This window comes from Fundulus heteroclitus, chromosome 11, assembly GCF_011125445.2.
Source record: "Fundulus heteroclitus isolate FHET01 chromosome 11, MU-UCD_Fhet_4.1, whole genome shotgun sequence".
Classification (NCBI taxonomy): Eukaryota; Metazoa; Chordata; class Actinopteri; order Cyprinodontiformes; family Fundulidae; genus Fundulus; species Fundulus heteroclitus.
The window spans coordinates 19,067,550-19,089,386 of NC_046371.1; positions in this window are offsets into that span (position 1 = coordinate 19,067,550).

The window sequence follows — 21,837 nt, forward strand, 5'->3', positions numbered from 1 at the left end:
CTCCCTGTGTGCTGCTATAGAACGAGTTGTCTGCCTGTCTGTGTTGCTAAATAATTAACAAGGGATTTGCGTGTGTGGTTTTTGAGTAGACACTTTAAACTAATTTGGGAGGGGGCCACTCGGGCAATCCGACATGTGCGTAAATCCTCCCGTTTTGCGCTTCAGGTCAACCTTGTTTGCAAAAAAAAAAAAAAAAATAGCAAAAGCTTAGTCGGATTGGAGGATAGGAATAGGTGTCTTCATACTCTTAACTTGTTTTTGGTCTGGACTTTGACTAGGCCATTCTAAAAGCATGAATGTGCCTTAGTCAAAATCATGTAAGCTCTAACCAGTGGGTGAACTTCTGTGGCCGTCTCCAGTTTCCTAAAAAGCATCCCGGCAGAATGCTGCCGCCTCCACCGCCATGTTTCACTGTGGGGATGTTGTGTCCAGAGTGATGTGCAGCATTAGTTTCTCATCAGACTTTACCGTTGGTCTCATCTGACCAAAGTTGCCAAGTTGTGTCAAATATTATTGGGGCTTTTCATGCCTTTCTTTAACATGTTTTTCTTCAGGCCTTTATGTTTGCAATGGACCAGATTTGTTTAGTGTCCATCTAAAGCTGCACTGTTGACAGATCCTTCCAACTGAGCTTTAGATTATTGAGGCTCCTCCAGAGACAACAAGAGCCTCTTAGCTGTTTCTCTAATAAAAAAACCCTCTCCTCCGAGACCAAACGTACAAGAAGACCTTGTTTTCTAATTTAATTGACTTCCGAAGGCATCTGGCTGCACCAAACTACACGTTCTTCAAGGTATCAGAGAAAAAGGGGGCAAATACAAAGTCAGACCATATTTTCAGATTTTTTATTAGCAAAAGAAATGGAGAATTCTGTATCATGTTTCTTCCCCTACTCAATTATGGGTTGCTTTGTGTTTTGTGTCGGTCTATCAAAAAAAAAAAAAAAAAAATCCCAATAGAATGCAGCAAATAGTGACAAAATGTGAAAATGTTCATGTGATCTGAATACCTTTGTCTTTCAAATACCAACTAAATCCAAATACCAGTTCAGAGACAATTTAATATTATTATTCGATAGACTGGCGACCTGTCCAGATGTACCCCGCCTCTCGCCCATTGACAGCTGGATATAGGTAACAGCACCCCGCGTGACCCCACAAGGGATAAGTGTGTTACAAAATGGATTATTATTATTATCATCATTATTAGTAGTATTAGTATTAGGATTATTATTATTATTATTAAACCTTTATTTATACAGGTAGTCTCATTGAGATACAAGTTCTCATTTACAAGAGAGACACATATAAAAACGCATATCAGGTTAATACATAATATAGTTATGGTTTACTATAGTCTTAAATTGTCTATATCTATGAGATTAAGGACCTGTAAGCGGAGACAGCAGGTCAGCCAAGGCTGAGCTCTAAACAGAGACACACACTATTTAGACTGCTAGCATCAGCAGGATGGGAGTAATTCATCACTCCAGATTTTAGGCCAAGCCTCTAACTGCATCACTGAGGCAGAACGAGAGAGCAGATGAAGAGGAGGAGGAGGAGGAAGAGGAGGAGAAGGGACCGTCTGCAGGATATATGCACTGGGCGAAGGTCTGAAGATGGGTAAAAGAGGTGTGGGACAAGGGACAAGGACAGCGATCTATCTATTCCTACTTTTTCTAGGAGACGCTCCACCACATGATATGCTGCAGGTGGTAAAGGGAAGCTGCATTTCAATCTTTAACCACTGTCGTTACAACAAGCAAGACACCATGTATACATTAAACCACCAAACTCTGTGTGAAGCCCGGTTTGTAAGTTTAAGTTGTTACCGTATTAGATGATGTTGGAAATTATCAATTTTTTGGGGTTGCACTAGGTTTTAAAATCTAAGCTGACCAGGTGGTTTGGGTTTAGGTGCCAGAACATAGAGCAATGAGTTTAAACACATATTTGTTTATGTTTCAAATGTGTTTTATGTTGAAGAAAAGCACAGCGGTCTTTTTGCTCATCAAATGATCCAACCCTTCATCTTTGCCTTTTTCTGAATAGCATTTATTCCCTTACTGCAGATCCATCTATCCATCCATTCATTATCCTCTGCTTGTCCAAGATCGGTAGTTAGTTAAAAGACATATTGACACGTGTGAAGCAATCTTTTCATTTTCCCTGAGCCACCAATATATCTATAGTTGGAACTAAAATTGTTGAACTTTTTTTGAGGTTCCAGGTTGAAATATAAAAAAATCAAAAACCTTATATGCCCTTTTGGGTGTCTAAATGTATGCACGTGTTTGTGTTTACTTTGTTCAGGATCAGCCAGTTGTGTGATCGTTCTCCGCAGAGAGACAGTGACACAGTTTTAACAGAGAACAGATGGCTGAGGAGTGAAACTTCTGGGGTGGCTCCCCATGATGGAGGATACCAGCGCAGGATTTAGAAGACTGCTACACACATCCATATATGTAACCTCTTTCTGTCTTCCTGTCAACTTACAGACACATACATTACAATCACACATACACGCCGAGACATTTATGATGAAGAATGATTTATTCTGCCTCCTGCTTTCCCTCTAACCCCCAAAGTCAACAATCTGACCATGATTGTCCCACTTCACATTAAAAAAAAAAACCACTTCAAACTTACAATTTGTCAAGTTCTGTATAGGAATTGGATTTATTACAAGTCTATACATTTGTAACAAACCCCAACTGAACCAACAGTCATACAATAAATTCTCAGAAACCTTACAGGAATAAATAAATCAGTTCCCCCAGAATGGGCCAATATGTTGAGTACCAAGATTAGCGATGTGGGACGCATCTCATCCTTTGATCGGCGTTTACACGAAACAGAAATAATTGTGCCATGGTGGTTGGAGCGGAGCTGAAATCTGCGAGGACGTTGGAAATGCATCGTTAGGATCTAATGGAGGGTCCCGTCTACACTGGCTGAGCTCGCTGGCTGACTTTCTCCCCTAAGCAAACACTCTCCTACAGTTGACTGAAACACCGCGACGACTCTGACGTGAACCAAAGCAGTTAAACGGGAGAGGAAAACGAGTGCCAGTTCAGCCAACCGAGGGAAATGTAGAAATGTATCGTTATAAGAAGTTCATGAGAAATTTCTCTGGACAATAGGACAGACTCTTAGTGCACATCGGTTAACTCGTTTTGATTTTCAATGGTGTAAAACAATGATCACAAGCCTTTTTTTTTTCAAGCCTGTTCAGGTTTGTTTGTTTTTTCAGCCGACTAAGCAAGAATTAGTGTCATACGCCTTTAACTTTTCCACATTTTCATATTTGTGAACATAAACGCTTCATTTCACCCTAAATACACTATTCCCATTTCAAAACACGGTGGTGGAAGCATCATGCTGAGGGTAACCTTGGTATTGTGGTTGTGTCTGCGTGGCTATCTTTAACTGAGCTGGAGTTTATCATCAAGGCACATGGAAAGGAGGAGCTGGTGGTCCCAAACCTCTCTATTACTTTCTTTTTTTAGTTATTTTTCTGTTACCTCTCAGAGAGCAATCCTCTATCACAGGGATCTTCAACCCTGGTCCTCATGAGCCACTGTCCTGCATGCTTTAGGTGTTGCCCGCCTCCATTCACCTGACCTAAACTAATGGTTAACAGGCTCATGCAGCCTTTGACGGCTGCTGAGGAGGAGGACGACTGGTCCAGGCCTCAATAGCACAGCTTACCTCCTCGGATCCTCCCCTTACACCTCTTCTATGTGAGAAGAGGCTCAAACATTAAGATAAATGCCATTAGCTCATCTCATTTCTCTCATCATAAACCAGTGCAAAGATCGGAACTTTTTTCTCCCACAGAGGCCTTCTGGAAGAAAAAGAAAGTTGTCAAGCTCAAGCCTAGGAGTGACACTATTTTAGTAACACTTTTTACTTACTCCAGCCGCTTCTTGAGTTTTCCAACATGTGCGTCAGCGAGCTGTCAAAAATCCTGACAGATTGATGGATGCAGTTTAATTGCGCGTTCCGTTTTCGCTCAGACGTTGAAATTTCTACGTTTGTGGTTGGGAAAAATGACCGAGAGAAGTCCCTGCAAGTCAGAATGCCGAGCGACAGGGTTGGAGGTTGCTGAAAAATCCTAGACGGCTGCCATTCATAGAAAATTTGGTCACAGAATCAGATGAAAATTGTGCATTTGCACTTCTATCAATCCGTATCTAATTACATTTTTTTGCACACTTGCACTATGCAACCGCGTTTGTTAAACATGTTACTTAAAAGTGGTAAATGATGGTTAAAAGGGGTAAATGGTGAGATGTGGGTAGTGTTTTAACTTGCATTGCTAACAGTAGTTAGCTTGGTCATTCAGGACATCAAACATCACATCTCACTGGTTTTCAAAGTTGGGATTACAGCTCACTTGGTTTACATTAATAGATTCGACTGTCGTTTCCTTTGAACTGAGTGCTCCAAAAAAATTTCCTGAACTGCATTTTTTTTGTTATTTGAAGTAGTTTTATGTTGCTTTGCAGATAACCAATGCCAACGCTCCTTCGGTGTACCAGTGAAGACAACGAAAGAACCCTGAGTGGTACTTGTACCGCAGTTTGAGAACTAATGGGGACAGAGTGGCAAGTCTTAATGTTCCCATTAAATCTGACTGAACATGTGCAAAAAATAAAATAAAATGGGCAGTAATGTTTGTATGTAGATGGGCTAAGCTAGTAGAGGCAGACAACCAAAGACTGTAATTCTCTATAACAAACAGGGCTCAACAGAAATGAACTAATTATGCTCCTCTTTGTGTTGGTCTGTTAGATAAAATCGAATTAAAAAAAAAAACATTGGGTGTTTTTGGTTGTACCATGACAACATTTGAAAAGGTTCAAGCAGTATGAATAATTTCCCATGGTACTGACTACTGTCTTAACTAACTTTAAGACCTTAATAATTATGTTTTATATTAAACTCCCATTTTTTTGCTTTAAGATTTTTGCTTTTTTTTCTACTGGTCTGATTATTCTAATATTCTAATCTTAAATGCTGTCTTTTTATTAGCTGGAGATGGGAAAAAATTATAATTAACAAAAATAAAGGCTTTGAAACATCATCAGTCTGTGTTAATCAATATAGCGTGTTTCCTTTAGTTAATTGAGTTATTAAAATAAATAAATGTTTAAATATTTTACAAATGTATTGAATATGACAAGTTTTTATACTGCTCATTTATTCTTTCAAATACATGAACCTTTACAGAAAATGGATGTTATCGTTCATTAGTAACCTACACTGTCAGCTGTGACACCATTTGTTTCCATTTTTTTGTCTTCATGCGATAAATTTAATAAACAGAAAAACTCCACCAAAGCTGTAGCAATGTTCCAGCTACTGCTGATGAAACAAGGAAGCAGAAGAGAACAAAGGCATATTTAAGTCCTTTCTGGATATGTTATAAACTTGTACTGGCTTGAAATGTGTTAATAATGAAAAAGAAAAGATTTGAAAAGGCTTCAGACCACATCAGTAAGGCTTTCTAATAATGTTGCTATCTCTCCCAACAGTCCAGTGTAACCCTGAGGCTATTTAGGTGTCGACCCCAGCTATCTGATCCACCTTTTCCTGCGCAGCAGGATGAGATGAGGTCACAGCTTTGCTTTGTGACTGCTTTGTGTAAAAAAAAAAAAAAAAAGAGGAAAAAGTGGGTGTTTGGTTAGACTTTCCTTTCCCATGACCGAAATATCACTGCAGAAGCCTGAAAGAGGACTTCACTCAGAGGCTTTCTGTACCACTGTAAATCTGCTACCTGACTCCTTCCACCTTGTAATTACGCGACCATTTATTGTAAACCATTTATTGAAGGGGTTTCCCCTTTTATAGCTGAGCTGATGACTCACAGCTGATCACGCACACGGAAGCAGCAGATGCTCTCCTCTTGTGTCAGACATCAGTACCAAGATAAGGTCCCACTTTATATTCCCTGCCAGGACAAGCACAGAGAGTCCTTACTATTCTTGTAGTTTCCATCTATCCAACCATCCATCATCCATCCTTCAGCCACTTATCATTGCAGGATCACTCCAGTGCAATGTGCATGCACACCAGCACATGCCTATTAAAACACGTAGGGGGCATTCCCATTCAATGCCCAAAATGGTTTTGTATGCTGCTGCATTAAAATGTCCTGGTTTTGGTACTGAAGTCCCAACACTAAATCATAATGTTCCCTCCACCGAACTTTACTTTTCTAAACCCAGTTTTGGTCCGTGAGGCAGACACCCTGTCTACTTTTAAGACTAATCTTAAAACTTTCCTTTTTGACAAAGTTTATAGTTAGAGTGACTCATGTTTTCCTGAGCTACCTCTATAGTTATGCTGCTATAGGCTTAGGCTACTGGAGGACATCAGGGCCTATTTTTCTCACTCTACTGATTTCTACTGTTCTCCAGTCTAGCATTGCATTGCATTGAAATGACTGTTGTCATTTCAGCTTTTAACTTTCTGTTCTCACTCTTTTCTCTTCATAGCAGGTACACCTGGTCTGGTGTTCTGTTAGATGTGACATCATCCAGGGAAGATGGCTCACCTGCTACTACCATCTAATGTAGAACAGATTACTAGATCAATGTGTGCTTCTGTGCTTTTTTGTTTCTCTTGTTGTGTCTCTGCTCTGTCTTCCGTAACCCCCAGTCGGTCGAGGCAGATGACCGTTCATACTGAGCCCGGTTCTGCTGGAGGTTTTTCCTTCCCGCTAATGGGTGGTTTTTCTTTCCACTGTCGCTTCATGCTTGCTCGGTATGAGGGATTGCTGCAAACCCATGGACAATGCAGACGACTCTTCCTGTAGCTCTACGCTTCTCCAGAAGTGAATGCTGCTTGTCGGGACTTTGATGCAATCAACTGGTTTCCTTATATAGGACATTTTTGACCAATCTGTATAATCTGATTGATTTTGACTTTGTAAAGTGCCTCGAGATGACATGTTTCATGAAATGGCGCTATATAAGTAAAATTGAATTGAATTGAATAGTTTAGTTGTTACATTTTACAATTGCTTTCATTTTGTTATGATAGCACTAAAAGGGAATTGTCGGATGTTTTGTAGCGAGACAATCTCCCAAACGGACCCTTCCAGTGGCGGCTTGCTATCAGGGGCACCGTGAGGTCCTGAGGGTGACCCTTTTTTTTTTTTCCACAAATATTTGTAGATACAGTATGTGTGCCGAGGAGCGTCTGGATTCATTTAAAGGGGTTTCTCAATAGCCTATTGTTTGCTTTTTATGCATTTTTTTTATATAGTTTATTTAAAATAAATATTCATCTCGTTTTGTGGTTTGAGTTAAACCCATGAAAGGAAATCCTTGCAGCAAGATATTTAAAAGTTTTCACCTTCATAGAAGATTGTTAAAAACAAACTTGCATATCCTTAAATAGTTTCTTATTCAAACGATTAAAACCTTTCAAATTTATTACATTCATTTTTTTCGAGTATGTCTTGGTTGTTATTGGAAACCACTAAAGATTGTTTTGTTCTCATGCCTGCAGGGCATCTTGGGTAGATTTATTTAGGCCTTTTACCCCCCAAAGCCACCCTATATCACGCAATACTTGTATACAATACATTTTAATACAATGTATTGTATACTTTATACTTTTTTTTCTTCTGCAAATGTCATTGAAAACAAACCAAAGGCTAAACATTGAAAGCAATGAAAGATATTTCTTGTGCTCTGGCAACGGAGAAAAAAAAAAAAAAAAATCATCCGTATTTTTAGAAGCTGGCACCAGATTTCCTGCTTTGTGTGGCTTCCTCTGGGAAGTTTCAACTCATTCAGCAAAGTTAAAAAGCACATTGTTTGTGTGAATATTGTGTGTTAACTTGTGCAACTTTTGAACTCCCGGGGAAAGTTCCCGCGTTGAAATATGATAGAATAAGGAATAAATCACATGTTTTATTTTGTGTTATGTGACTTACTGCAAATGCTTTGCAGAATATCCGTATCCAGTCAAGACAGCTCCTCCTCTCAAAAAAAAAAAAAAAAACAGTTTTCAGAAATCTGCCACAAAAAATCCTCTTTTCCCCTCTAATATTTATGCTAATTCTAAGCTTCATGGTCCGCACTGATTGACGTCATCTCCGCAATGTGCTTAGAGTTGGAAGAAATGGAAGAAGTTGCAGAAGTCTCTTAGTGGGACTAAAACCCCGTGTCAGTGCGTGGCTTGTTTCCATTTCTTCAAGCTTCATTTAAAACAAGGCCTCCCAGCCTCAGCCTGATACTCGCTGACATGACGGTGAAGACTTTCTCATACCGAGCTGTAATCTGTGACGAAGGGGCGAACAGGGACAAGAAGCGGTTTGAGATTTTCTGCTGCAGCTGTTGTTGGCCCCTTGCACTTTTACACGCAGGTCTGACCGTGGAGCAGTTCCTCTGACGAGCTTCCAGGTTTTGTACAACGAAGACAGATGACACCTCACAATCCACAATCTAATCTGTTTCTTGTCGTTTACGGATAACCGTTGCCCTCGCACTTCTTCTTGCCTCGTAAAAGCCTTCTTCGGAAAGTAACTCCAGGGTATTTTAACAGAGTTTTATGGTATATAATAAACATTTCTTTTATCATAGTTAAATAAAAAAAGAAAAAAGATGAAGATAAAAAGTCTGGCATTTGCTTGTACTTGTTCAGGCAATAAAAAACAATTTTCACAGAAATCACAGCTACAGTTTCTACCAGCTTTGCATATATATATATATGTGGAAACATTTCAAAAACCTGTAAAAAGCAGTTTTAAAGTTCTGACATAGATCTTCATTTGGACCCATTCCAACACATACAGCTCGGATCTTAGCCATCCTATTGTAGCTCTGGCTGTATGTTTAGGTGGGTCCCCCCTTGGGGGTGGGGGGGGGGGGGGAGTGAACCCATGCTGAGTCTCAAATCTTCACAAGCCTCCAACATGTTCTCCTCCAGGATTGCTCTTTATTTGGTTCAGTCAATATTCCCACCGACTCTTGCTACCCTGTTCTTACTGATGAGAAGGAACCCCCCCCCCCCCCCCAGCATGATGCTGCCGCCACAACCGTGACTGACTGCGGGGGACGTGTGTTCAGCCTGATGTGCCGTCACAAACCCTATTAACCTTCACAACGGGGATGGTTTGATCCGACTTTTGTGCACTGTTTGCTCCACACACACAACATGTAGCATGAAGGCCAAGACGTTCAGTGTTGGGCTGAACAAAGCATCCTCTTCTTAAAATTTGCTGCCCCCCCCCCCCCCCAACCCCCCTCCCATATCTACATGGTTCGTTCTTAACAGGAGTTCTTTCAACAACGGCCTCTCTTCTAACCAATTTCGAATAAAGGCCAGATTTGTGGATTGGATGACTAATAGTTGTCCTGTTGACAGATTCTCCCTCCCGAGCTGTGGATCTTTGTAACTCTCGAGATTTACAATTTGGCCTCTTGGCTGCTGCTCTGATTCCTGCTTTCTTTGTCAACTCTGTCAGTTTTAGGTGGACGGCCATGTCTTGATACATTTACAGTCGAGCCATCTGCCAACCTCTTTCCAGTTTTGGATGACGGATTGAACTGTGCTCTACGATGTCCCCTTGGAATCTTGTTTTGTGATCCAACCCTGCTCTAAACTTCTCCACAACCGTATCCCTAATCTTTATGTAATTTTTTCACTTAGCCTGTTATTAGTGGTGAATGTTGGATTTTGACTCCGTTCAGTTTATTTACGTCGCCCCAATTCACAACATGTCATCTCAAGGTACTTTATAAAGTAAGTTCAGTCGAATCATACAGACAGACTGGTTTAAAAGGTTTTCTATCAAAAGGGGTGTTTGAGATGCTATAATTTCAGATATTTAGCATCTGGCCGTTGAATTTCGTGTCAACGTCCGGAATTGCTGTGATTGTGTCTATCCGCTTTCGTTTCTGGTTATGTTCTTGCTTAAAGCGGTTTAAAATGACAAATATGTGGTTACCTTAACGTATCTCATTGGCAGCACCTTGGTTAAATAAAGCCTTTATCATGATGATGATGATGATGCTGATGATGATGGTAATTTATTACACTGGAATCTGTTGAGCGGTCATCAGAATAAAGCAGGCTGAACACAAACGCAAGCAACAGTATTTTTAATTTTATTTTATTTTTTAAATTGATTTTATTTATTAAAAACTGTAAGAAGTCCAATTTCACATCACAATTTTGCACTACATGGTGCTGATCTGTCACATACAATCCCAATATTTCATATCACAATGGCAGTGTGATAGTTTCAAAAGGTTGAAGATGTGTGAATACTTATCCAAGACTTTCAGCATATCACTGTAATTATCTTCTGCTGTGAGCATCGTTTAGCTTCCAGGCTTTGCAGGACATCCCATCGGCTCCAGACTTACAGATGTCTTCTTCCACATTTGCACCCTTGTTTCCCCCCCTCACATCCTCGCCAATCCATCTCTGCCTGACACCTCCCTTCCTCCCTCTTCCTGTTGCTATCAGAATGTTTTATTGTTTCAAAGCAAAATCCACAGAGCAAACAGATGCATAATTCAAGGATGACCCCAATCTGAGACCGAAACTTGTTTACCCTGAGAGGAAACCGTTTAACTGCTGCCGAAGGAGCACGCCGTAAAAACCTTGGCGAGGATGAAAAGCGGGCGTCACGTATCGATAAGACTGAAATAAAACGCATGTTTGCCAGACACATCTTTTTTGTCATGGTAAAGCAGCTGTGTGGATTTTATGTGTGCAAAAAGCTGGATCAGCGTGGGGTTTCAAGCTGAGAGTCTCTCTCTTTCTCTTTTACTGTTAAAGAATTAAAACAAGCTAAAACGCCCCTGTTCCAAAGCATCGTTCTGAAGTGTAAAAGCAGTGCACAGCCAACCGCAGCTGCTAGAATACTTTCTCCTTCAAACTCTCCGACTGGTTCACCACGCAGCATGAAAACCTGCTGAAAAGCTTTCCTGCCCAACAATGTGCTCCCCATGCAAGCGTCCAGCAAACAGGAAGAAGCCAATGCTGAGAACTTCCCATATGAGCCAGCTCCTGTGCCCACAGCACAGGATGATAGTGTGTGTGTGTGCTTGTACTTGCAGCTGAGTGAGAACACTTTTTTTTCCCTTTTTACTTATAAAGTGAGGACCTTTTGTCGGTCCTCAATTTTATTCTGGGTCAGGGGTTAGGCTAGGGTTAGGGCTAGGCTATAGAAAGGCTTGAAGATGAATGGAAGTCTATAGAAGACAAGGCACGGTCCTCGCTATGTACTTTAAACAAGGGTGTGTGTGTGTGTGTGTGTGATGGTCGTCCGTTCTGCTTCCTTCCCCTCGGACCTTTTTTAGCCTGCAGATGCACGGCATCGTGGGAAAGCGCCATTTGCACCTCGGTCCACACTCGTCGAGGACAGATTTAAGGGCTGTCGTGAGCCAGATGTGTTTCAGTGACATTCTATTAACAGTCGCTGTTAATGTTCTGGATTTTATTGTCACTGATGAAGAGGTCTGAGGTAGTGGGGGAAAATAAGAGTCGTTAGAAGGAGGGCCCAGTCGCTCAAAGCTCATTTGTTACAATTTATACTTTACCTCAGCTGGCGTTTCATTGCTTATGGAGAAGGTTATAGACTTGGCTCTTCTGGATAGCCTGGCCCTTTCTCACACACACAGCGCACTCCCTTCCTTTACGTATTATTCTAAGTCCCCCCCCCCCAAAACCAAATTTACGGCTTCACCGGACAACGGGTTCCAGTTCTGCTTGTGTGTTTGCGTGTGTGGTGCGTGCACTCCGGGACATCCGAACCTTTGGCCGAGCCTGGGCTCGTCTGTGCCAGAGAGTCCAGAGGAACAGAGGATGGGAAGGTCAAGTGCGTCCAGGAGATAAGTCGTCGGCCCCGCTGGCCTCCTGGATCAGCTGCTTCCTGTTTATTTCTCCGTTGTCCCATGACGATAACAATGCGTTCACCTTCGACTCCCCGCCGGAACAGAAGCACATCCTGCGCTGGATGTGACACTGTTCGGTGACTCTGCGCCTCCAGTCCAAGAACAATCACCGCCTCCGCCGCTACTCCTGCCGACGGAAGAGACACGCAACACCGGAACGTGGTGCAGCAGAAAGTACCGTTTAAAAATCCAATCAGGTTCATTTCAGTTAACAGCCACGTTCAAAGTCCAAACAATGAGCCTGATTCCGTCGAATCAGAATTGTAATTTAAGAAAGTCATATTCTGGGAATTCTGTCCCTTCCAGTTTCCATTCACACTTCTGGTAAATGTCTTTGGCTTTTTTTTTTTTTTTTGTTGTGGCTCTGGCAGGAGTGTGAGATGTTAGCGCTAGAGAGTGGAAAGGCTTGAAAGAAAATCACGTTTGTTGTCAAGGGTAAAAGCTAACACGGAAATCTACATGGATCTTTGGAGAAAGAGAAGAGATTTCATGAAAAATTAAAACAGTAAATAGCTACAAACAGAGACAATAACCTGTTCTGTTATGTATGTACATATATTTAACTGCTGTATTAGTCGTTTTTCCTTTTAACACGTTAAACAAACTAAACTTAGACACAACTCTTTCTATAAGCAAAAAAGCAAAGGACAAAACTATTTAAAAGGGGAGAAAGTTTTGTCTCGGTTTTTAGTACTTTTACCTTTGGTAACCAAATGGATTTTTTTTATTATTCTGATTGGGCCAGAGACCACATATTTGGGTGTCTAAAACTTCTGCCAACTCAAACACAGAGAACAGTTCAGATGTGGTGCGTGCCCACATAGAGCTCAATAAATCTCACCTCCTGATCTTTATCACCTCCAGACTTCAGCTGGTCGTAATCTGGGGTGGATTCTGTTTGTATTTTTTTTTTTGTTTAGTTTTTTTGAATCGTTTCCCACTCCTCTCTTTCCCCTCCAAGCTGCTTAATGCAGTGACAGCGGGACCTAAATCTAAGCCTAAAAGGACCAGTAGGACTCTCACGTTGCCCTGACTGTCAACAATGGTTAATGATATCAGTTCCTTCTCATCCCACTTAATGACCGGCTGCCTCATCCAGTAACTCATGCAGGACAGTTTAACATTTAACATTATTTTGTGAACAATAACTCTCAATCAAACTCAAGTCTTACTGAACTTTACTCACTAATTCTAAGCATGCAAATAGAAACCTCCCAAAAACGGCCTAATGTCAAATCACGGCAGGCCCACTTTATGCCAAAAAAGACGTGGTCATTTTTAATATTTTACCATATAGATTTCAAATATTTTACAGTGATCTGCAAATTGTCATGAAAATCTTCTATACTAATATTTTTAATGACTATCAAACAACATTTATAATGCTCCACCAGTCGTGATACGATAAGCTTTGGTTTTTCTTCTGTCTCTGTGGTTTTTACTTCTGTTTTCTTTTATTTCCCATTGCAGTAGATACCTGGGTTTACTCGTGTTGTGCTTCCTGATTATTTCCAGATCATTTTGTTGTGCAAACAACTGTTTTGGTTTTGTATTCTCTATAGAGATTGTTTCCGCCCATTTTCGGCATTCCCCAGATTTAGAATGGCCTCAGCTCCTTGCCCTCCGTCAGCTGTACTTCATTCAGTAATTAGACTCACCCCGTTTTTTGCATCGCAGTGACCAACTTCTCCCGCATGTAAGCCTTTCTGTCCCATTAGTCCTGTGTCAGATCCTCCTATTGCTTTTAATAATTACCAGTTTGCTCTTTGTCATTTCTATTTGTGGCCTATGTTAGGTCCTCTTTTGTTCAGTAAATATTCAGGTGCACTATGTCGGACTGCCTGCCTCCTGTCTGCTCTTTGGTCCAACACCAAATAAAAATGTGCCACAATCCAAAGTGTTGGTGGGGCTTCTACAAAGGTTTTGAAAACAGGTCTTTACACATTCTTCAGGTTGGATTTCATGACTTTTTCCTTATTAAATAAATTCTTCATTGCCCAAAAACCAAAAATGCAGCTATGCAGTTAAAATTATTTAATTGTTAGACCACACACGTAATGTTTCTTTACATCAGCCCCTAAAAGCCCCCCAAAAAAAACGTACACGCAGAAAAGATTTAAAGAGCCAATCTGTGACAAATAAAGTCTGACAAATGTACTATTACGTTATATTAAGACACTGAAACTCTGGGTCTTTATGGACTTGCTTTCAAAGAATGTACAGTGTCAAAACTGCACAAAAATCATGTAGTTTTAAAAAAAAAATGTATTTAAGTCCCATGCCTGATCCCCAAATTGTGAAATTACGTCTAATGTAATTTTTAAGATTTTAAAAGCCCAGGATGTCTTCCAACAGGGGCAGCGAAAACACTAAAAAAGTCATCTTAACTGTAATATAGCTGTGTTTCTATTGCCTATTTTGTTCAGTAAATGTTGACCAGGCGCCCCTCTGCTGTGTGCACTGATTGAAAATAAGGATGTACTTAATTTGTTAAATGATTAGTTTGTGAAAATGGGGTAAAATTATATTGAGAGCTATATATCCTTTATTCTATTTGTAAAAACAATTTTTTTAAACATTAGAACATCCTTAAATAAGACAAATAAAATCACAATATATTGACAGACCTCAACTGAATTATCCTAAATTGATCGTAGATTTTTGTAAACACAAAAGTTGAGTTTTGGTTTTGAAAATGACAACAAAATGCTGCTAACACTCAAATGAAGTCAATACCACACACTGTATAGCAGGGGTCAGCAAGCTCTCCCATCCAAAGAGCCATTTTCCCCTCAGTCCAGCTAATAAAACTCATTCAGAGCCACAAGTGTGACATGACCTTTTGAAAACAGACAACTAATAATGATCTTAGTGTTAATTTTGAAGAACCACCATTTTACATCAAATTTTTATGTGTTAAAATTAAGAAAATGGTTTGTAAAAAGACAATGGGTATATTTTCTATGGGATTCTATACTTAAAATGACGTTAAAAAAAGCACATTATTCCTAATGAAAAGAAAAATGGATCTAAAATTACATTACTGGTATTTTTGTAGTGCTCTGAACAAGCATCTGTCGTGACATGTAGGCATTATTTGAGTGTAAACATCGCGTTTGTGTGAAAGCATCTAGAGATGTGCCCTTTGTGTGCTCTTTAACGTCTGAGCTACTCCGTCTATCCTTCAAATGGTTTGTAAAAGACATGAACTCAGCAGAAGAAACTAACTTAGGCTACTTTATAACTTGTTTAGGTAGAGCAGGGTAAAAATAATAAACAAGGTTAAGTCCTGGCTCCTCTCTCATAAGAGCTAAGAGACAGAGAAGAGATGATGTGGGGTTTGTCAGAGTTTCCAGTAAATGCAGCGCTTCTTCCCAAAATTAACTCACTAAACTTAATTTGAAGGTAATTGGTCTTGTCTCCTTTTTTATCCTTAATGATGTCTAAAGTTGTGGAAGAGAGAAGAGAAGCAGCACTGATCTTCACAGTTCTGCCTAAATTTGTTTTCAGTTTCAGAAGAGAAGTTCAAAGAACAAATTATGTTGTTGATATCGTCGCAAAGATGTGACGTCGTGCCGAGCCCACGTTGTCTGCAGACCGGTAAATCCATCCTGAGAGGTCTCAAGTCTCTCCAACTGTAGCTTGGCAGCCTGCGAGAGTCGAATATTCACAAGCGCCTTCTCTGTCATCAAAACGCCCGTCCTACATGACATATTTCTTCAATTATGCCTCATTTCACAGAGACAAAAAAAAAAAAAAAGGTTCCAGCCAAGTCTTGAGCGTTTTCCACCAATAACTGCAATAGGCTTGGCGGCTTTGATTCAAAACAGACGCGGAGAAACTTTGGATGTATTCGAGACGTTTGTTAAATGCACTTTGTAAAGCAGTTTGACTGGTGAGGAAATCATAAATACTACATTTGCACAATTGGTGGTTCAGGTAAGCGACTTGGCGTTGGCAGCGTCATAAAGTGTTTTTTGGAAAAAGGCCCTTGGCTTTTCAAAGATCTCTGTGTGAGCTACCAGCGATTAGCTAACACAAGGGAGGTATTTTCCTCATTTACAGCCATAATTCTGTGTTATTGAAATTGTTTCAGCATGCGTTTCCTTCACAGGATTAGACCACAGGAGCTAAGCTTTCCAAAGTGCAGAGTGTGGCCTACGTTGGGCAATTGTCCAAAATACTTATTTGTGACCGCAAACTGAAAAAAACAAATCCGCTTCTGCTCGTTTTTTTTTTTTTTATACAGATTGGTTTAAAGTCTTCATTTTTAGACCTTCAAATGACATGACGAAGTCAGATCACAACATAAAATAAACATACCGCTGCAGAGGGTGCTACAGTGTCCCACAAAAGTATGTTTACCCTTCCAACTTTGGCATATTTTGTCACGGTACGAGAGCAGACTTCAATGCATTGTATTGGGGCATTAGGTGATAGACCAGTGTCATGTAACATATAACTGGGAATAGCAAGGAAACATTGTTTTCACAATTTTATGCAATGAAAATAAAAGGTGCGATGTAAATTTCTGTACAATCTCCCTAATTTAGTGTTTTGTAAAAACCTTTGGCTGCGATTACAACTGCAATACTTTAAAGACACGTCTCTGCCTGCTTTGCAAAGTCAGAGGCCGGAATTTCTTTCCATTCCTCTTAGCAAAATGGCCCAGTCTTTGTCACGTTGGATGGAGAGCATCTGTGAGAGGAAAATATCAAATCCAGTGACATTATCTTATTTGGGTTCAAGTCTGGACAGGGCCATTCACACTTATAGGGTAGTTCACGTGTGACGTCCCGCGTGACGTCAGCGCTACATCCGGGTCCCGCTGGTAGGCAGAAAACAGTACTGTTCTCGTCTACTACATGACAAAACGGGTGATTTAGAGCGTACTTTTACTTCGTTTATTTATGGAATCTAAGCAATGCCTACGACTTGTTGTGCTCCCGGTTGCACAGAGAGGCATTCCAAATCGTTGGATGTACGTTTCTGTCGTTTTCCAAAGGAGGAAGGACGAAGAAAGAAATGGATATTTTCAATGAAAAGAGCGCAGGCAGACACTCCCAATGGACTGGGGGGGCATCGTACTACGACAGAATTTGCAGTCTACACTTCATCTCCGGTAAATACAACTTAATTCTGCTCTAGTCATTGTTCTACTTAAATAGCTGCGGAGGGTACACAGATCGCTACACGGGTCGGAGAAGCGGTAGCAGCAGCAGCCAAACAGCAGCGGCGGAGCAGGCAGCGGCTGCTCTACCAGTTCACGGGCTGCGGCAGCAGCCAGCGGCTGCTGTGTAAACACTACACGGGCCGGGGCGCCGGCTACACGGGCCGGCGCCGCCGGCTACACGGGCCGGCGCCGCCGGCTACACGGGCCGGGCCGGGCCGGGGCGGGCCGGCGCCGCCGGCTACACGGGCCGGGCCGGGGCGCCCGCCCGGCTACACGGGCCGGGCCGGGGCGCCCGCCCGGCTACACGGGCCGGGCCGGGGCGGCTAGCAGCAGCTAGCAGCAGGGGCAACAGCCGCTGCTGCTGCTATTACGCCCCGGTTCACGGGCGCTAGTATTTATGTGTTTACGCTGCAATGTCGCCGACACCGCCACCCATTTTAACAAGAAAAAAACACCTAAATAATCCGTAGTGAAATTTTTTTTTTTTTTAACCTACCGGGCCTCTGCTGAGACGCGGCCTGTGTCCGACGCCGCTTTGTGCTGTTGCACAAACATGTGTGAACAACATCCATCCATCCATCCATTTTCTGACCGATTAATCCCTCATGGCGTCGCGGGCGTTGCTGGAGCCTTTTTCCCGATTTAAAATAATTGTAGCCATCCAGTGGTTTCATGGCTTTCGTGCTCTCTGTCTGTACTGGCCTGCCATGTTTATAAGGCAGCTGTATATGTCATGGTACGGAGCGCTTGGCCAGCATTTCACAGACTCGCTCCGTCCCTTAAGGCTTTTGCTGTGTGGATCTGGCAATCTGATACCATCAACCATCAACTTACTCTTAAAACGATCTTGTAGTACGTTATCTAAAGAAGAAAAATACGCGGAGAACTCGTCAGTTTCTCTGTTTGCTTCCGCCATTGTGTTCGCCTTTTGCCTACCAGTCCGGCGCGCATGCGCGAAAAACCCGCCTCAAAACAATAACAATGAACTACCCTATAAATATGCTGTGACCTACAGTAAAACCTCCTCCCCCGTCTCCAGTCTTTTGAAGCGTCTTACGTTTTTTTTTCTCCCAGAGTTGTTCTGTATGTAGTGCTGAACAACAGGAATTAATTACTAAAAATAAATAAAAACATTTAGAGAAAATAAGATGATAATCCATCCATTCATTTTCTAACACGGCTATCCCTTTTGGGGTCGCAAAGGGTGCTGGTGCCTATCTCCAGTTGTCATCGATAGTCATCAGTCTATCGCATCAAGATGATAATTAAAAGTAGAAATAAAATAATCCAAAAAAAAATTTAGCGACATGAAATACAACACTGACAAGAAGAAAATAAAGAAAATTGATTAACATCTCATACCAGCTCAAAAGCCAAGAAAAATAGGTGTGTCCTAAGAGCAGATTTAAAAATGTCTGCTAAAGAGGCGTTTGTTATTTGCAGCAGCAAAGCGTTCCATAATTTGGAAGCTGCAATGCCAGAAGCTTGATCCCCCTGAGCTACAGCCATGTCCATCATACCTCATTGCCATCATTGCAAAACATTTTCCAGGGTGAAAATGTTTTATATAAATTATTATGTTTTCTTAAACGATGTAAAAAACACGTTCATTTTAGTGTATTTTGTTTGCTTCACAAGTTAATGATTTAAAACGTGATGTGTAGCTATTTTTTGTTCAACATAGAAAACCAGAGTTACACATCAAGTCATCTGCTGGATAAAATGGAAGAAGTCTGATGAAGTTCTGTAAAGTGGCTGCAGTTCTCAGCTCTAGAACAGTAAATAAATAAAAACCACACTGTATATGCAGCAGGGGGTAAATAAAGTTAATCAACAAAAGACGGAGTCCTGTGTGTCCGGAGTGCAACAGAGGCATCCCCATAGCATGGAACATCCCTGCTGTGTTCCTTGATCTGCCTCATGCTTCTCGTTCACTAATGTTTAGTAAATTTCTGAGGCCATTTATACTTTGGTGAAATTTCACACATTTACAAATGAGGTCAATATTAAAGGAAGTTGGTTTTATTGAACTTCATTTAGAGGTATCAGGGTAAACTAAGCAAAATCACAAAATAAGTCAGTTTACACCTTTGTTTCCCCCATATTAACTCCTAATAAAATGAATCGAAGTATGTGGCTCTAATGTGACAACATGGTAAAAAAAAAAAATGAAAGCGGTATTAAAGGTTTTACGATACCCTGTGGTAAAAAAAAGGTTCCACATACCATAACCAAACTATTACTCTCGTTGGTGTAAATGACTTTGTACTGGTAAGAATGCATTCAGTGTGAGCTTATTGGGTAAACCTGGTGATGTTGAAGTTTTCTTTTGTTTAAGATACTCGTTTGTAAAAATAACAAAATAAAAATAAAAACTATACAGCTCATGTTCCTTAAGAGAGTTTTAGGTGATTTTTCAGCATTTCATAGCTCCTTCCGTTAAGTTTAAAAGTATAAGTATAGCAATGGTTGCATTCAGGATGCTGTCAGACATCTTTGACCAATAGCTTTAGTTTATTGTTCGTATAATACGTCATCCAAAGTGATCTGTAAACCTTGTTGCCGTATAGCAAGCAATACTTACAGCATAGCCTTCATCCAGCAGCTTTCTCTTTTGTTTATGTGTTTTTTTGGATGTTGCCAGTCCATCCGTTCTGAATCTAATTGCTGCTTTTTTCTTTTTCGTTCACCTCAGAGGCCTGGCTTAATACTTTCCTCTGAACTATCTCTCTTCCTTGCAGAGCCATACTTTTTCATGTTGGTGAAGTGTGTCGAGAGGCTGGATGGGAGGATTTGGGAATATTTGAAGTTGCGGTGAAGGGGGCTCACTTGTCACTCTTCAATGCGACCACGATCTCATTCACCAATTTTCTATGCATTAGGCTAATATTTGAGTACTGCTCTTTTCATTCTAGCACACTCAAGCTCACTATGTGTAAGTTCCCCATCTTTTCCACCCTGACGTGTGCACGAGTTGCTTGGGGACTGAGTAGTCGCTGTGTTTCCCATCATTCTCCGAAACACACAAGATAGACCTAGAAGGAAAAAAAAGCAAGGTAGTGTGTGCACGCAGCCGTGACCAGAAAATCTGCTGCAATGCTTAGGATACCCACCGGCTGTCCACATCACAGAGACCACAGGTTTCTGAGCTCTGTAATCACTGCACACGGGCCTATTTTAGTGCAATCTGACTATGGATTAGGCAGAAAATTGCCAGGGATAGCAAATGTTTCCATGGAGAGGTTGGAAGTTGCTTGTAAGAAATAATAAACAGACTCGGATCCGACGAGGAGCCACGAGAACGGTGGCAGCTGGAGGAGCTTCTTGTCTGTGTCTGACAAATTGGTTTAAAAAGTAGGAAAAAAAGAGAAACGAAAACAATTTTAAACGGAACATAATGCCACAAATCTATGAAAATCAAATTTTTGTGTGTGTGTTTTTCTTTATTCTCACATTTAATCACAACCACTTGGGTTTGTCTAACTTATGTCTTCTGCCTCAAACGCTATTAATCATTTGGGTGAAATGACAAGGCTGACATCACCGTAAATGTTTATATTCCGTCGAGCTCAAACGCATATTTGTTGGGGGGGGGCCCAGAAAGTTGTTTCAAATCTTCCCAGCGTTGAATTAATGACAGAGGCTTGTGGCTGCAACTGACACTAAAGTCAAGTCAACCCAATAATTATCCTCTTCAATGAATAAAAATATGGAAACGGTCCTGCGCTGAACACTCAATCATGTGTCGGAGCCATGTGACTCCCATCAACTAAAGGGTGTTCAGAATAATCAGAATTATCAGCCTCGCATGTGAACAAATGGCAGATAAAAACACAGGTAAACGAGCTTTGTCTATAGTCACGCACAAAAAAGACTTGAAATATCCATTGAAACCTCAATATTTATTGCTTTATCTCTTGTGAAGTGTATGCTGTTTGCCGCACAGCACAACATTACATGTTACAAATGGTTTATCCATCCATTGCCTTATACTTTTTCCATTATCAGGTGACAGGGTTAACAGGTAAAGGCCGGGGAAACCCAGACATCTTCTTCTCGAATCGTCAGGTACAGTGTGGTTTCACCAAAACCCATGTTATTATTAGGCCCATAAGTCACCAGTGCCGTTACAATTAAACAGAGAATTTTCTTTTATTCAGTAGATTAACATTAAATTGCGCCGCAGTAGAATGGAACGTTGTCGGGTTTGGAGCCGCACAACAGGGGAAGCGCATCTCGACGGGGAAGCTCAGACCAATGAGCCACCTGATTGCGTTTTGTGTCTGTGAAGCCAATATTTAAACGGACAGCAACAGCCTGTGTCATCTGGGACATTTATAATTTCCCTGTTGCAGACACAGCGGCTTTACTGACCTTTTTAAGTTGCTCTCAAACATCAGCGACATCTCATCAATCCCTACTCTTTGAAATACGGAACAAGACACCGAGATGTTTGGTCTCCTCTGTTTTTTTGTTTTGTTTTTGTTTTCCCAGTGTCCTGTCTAGCAATATGGCAATAGGAATTGATGTCTCAATGCCAGATAGAGCTCGACAGATTTTGCTTTTACAAGTGGAGCAAACAGCTTTCGCCATAGTGCTCCACTTGATTTATGCTTGTAAATAGCTTTATTATGATTCCTGCAAGGAGAATTTCAAATTATATGGACATGACAATGGGAGAATAAAGGAAGATGGTCTCCTCTGTAAGAGCAGGGACTGGGCTTCAACCCAGAAGGAGCGA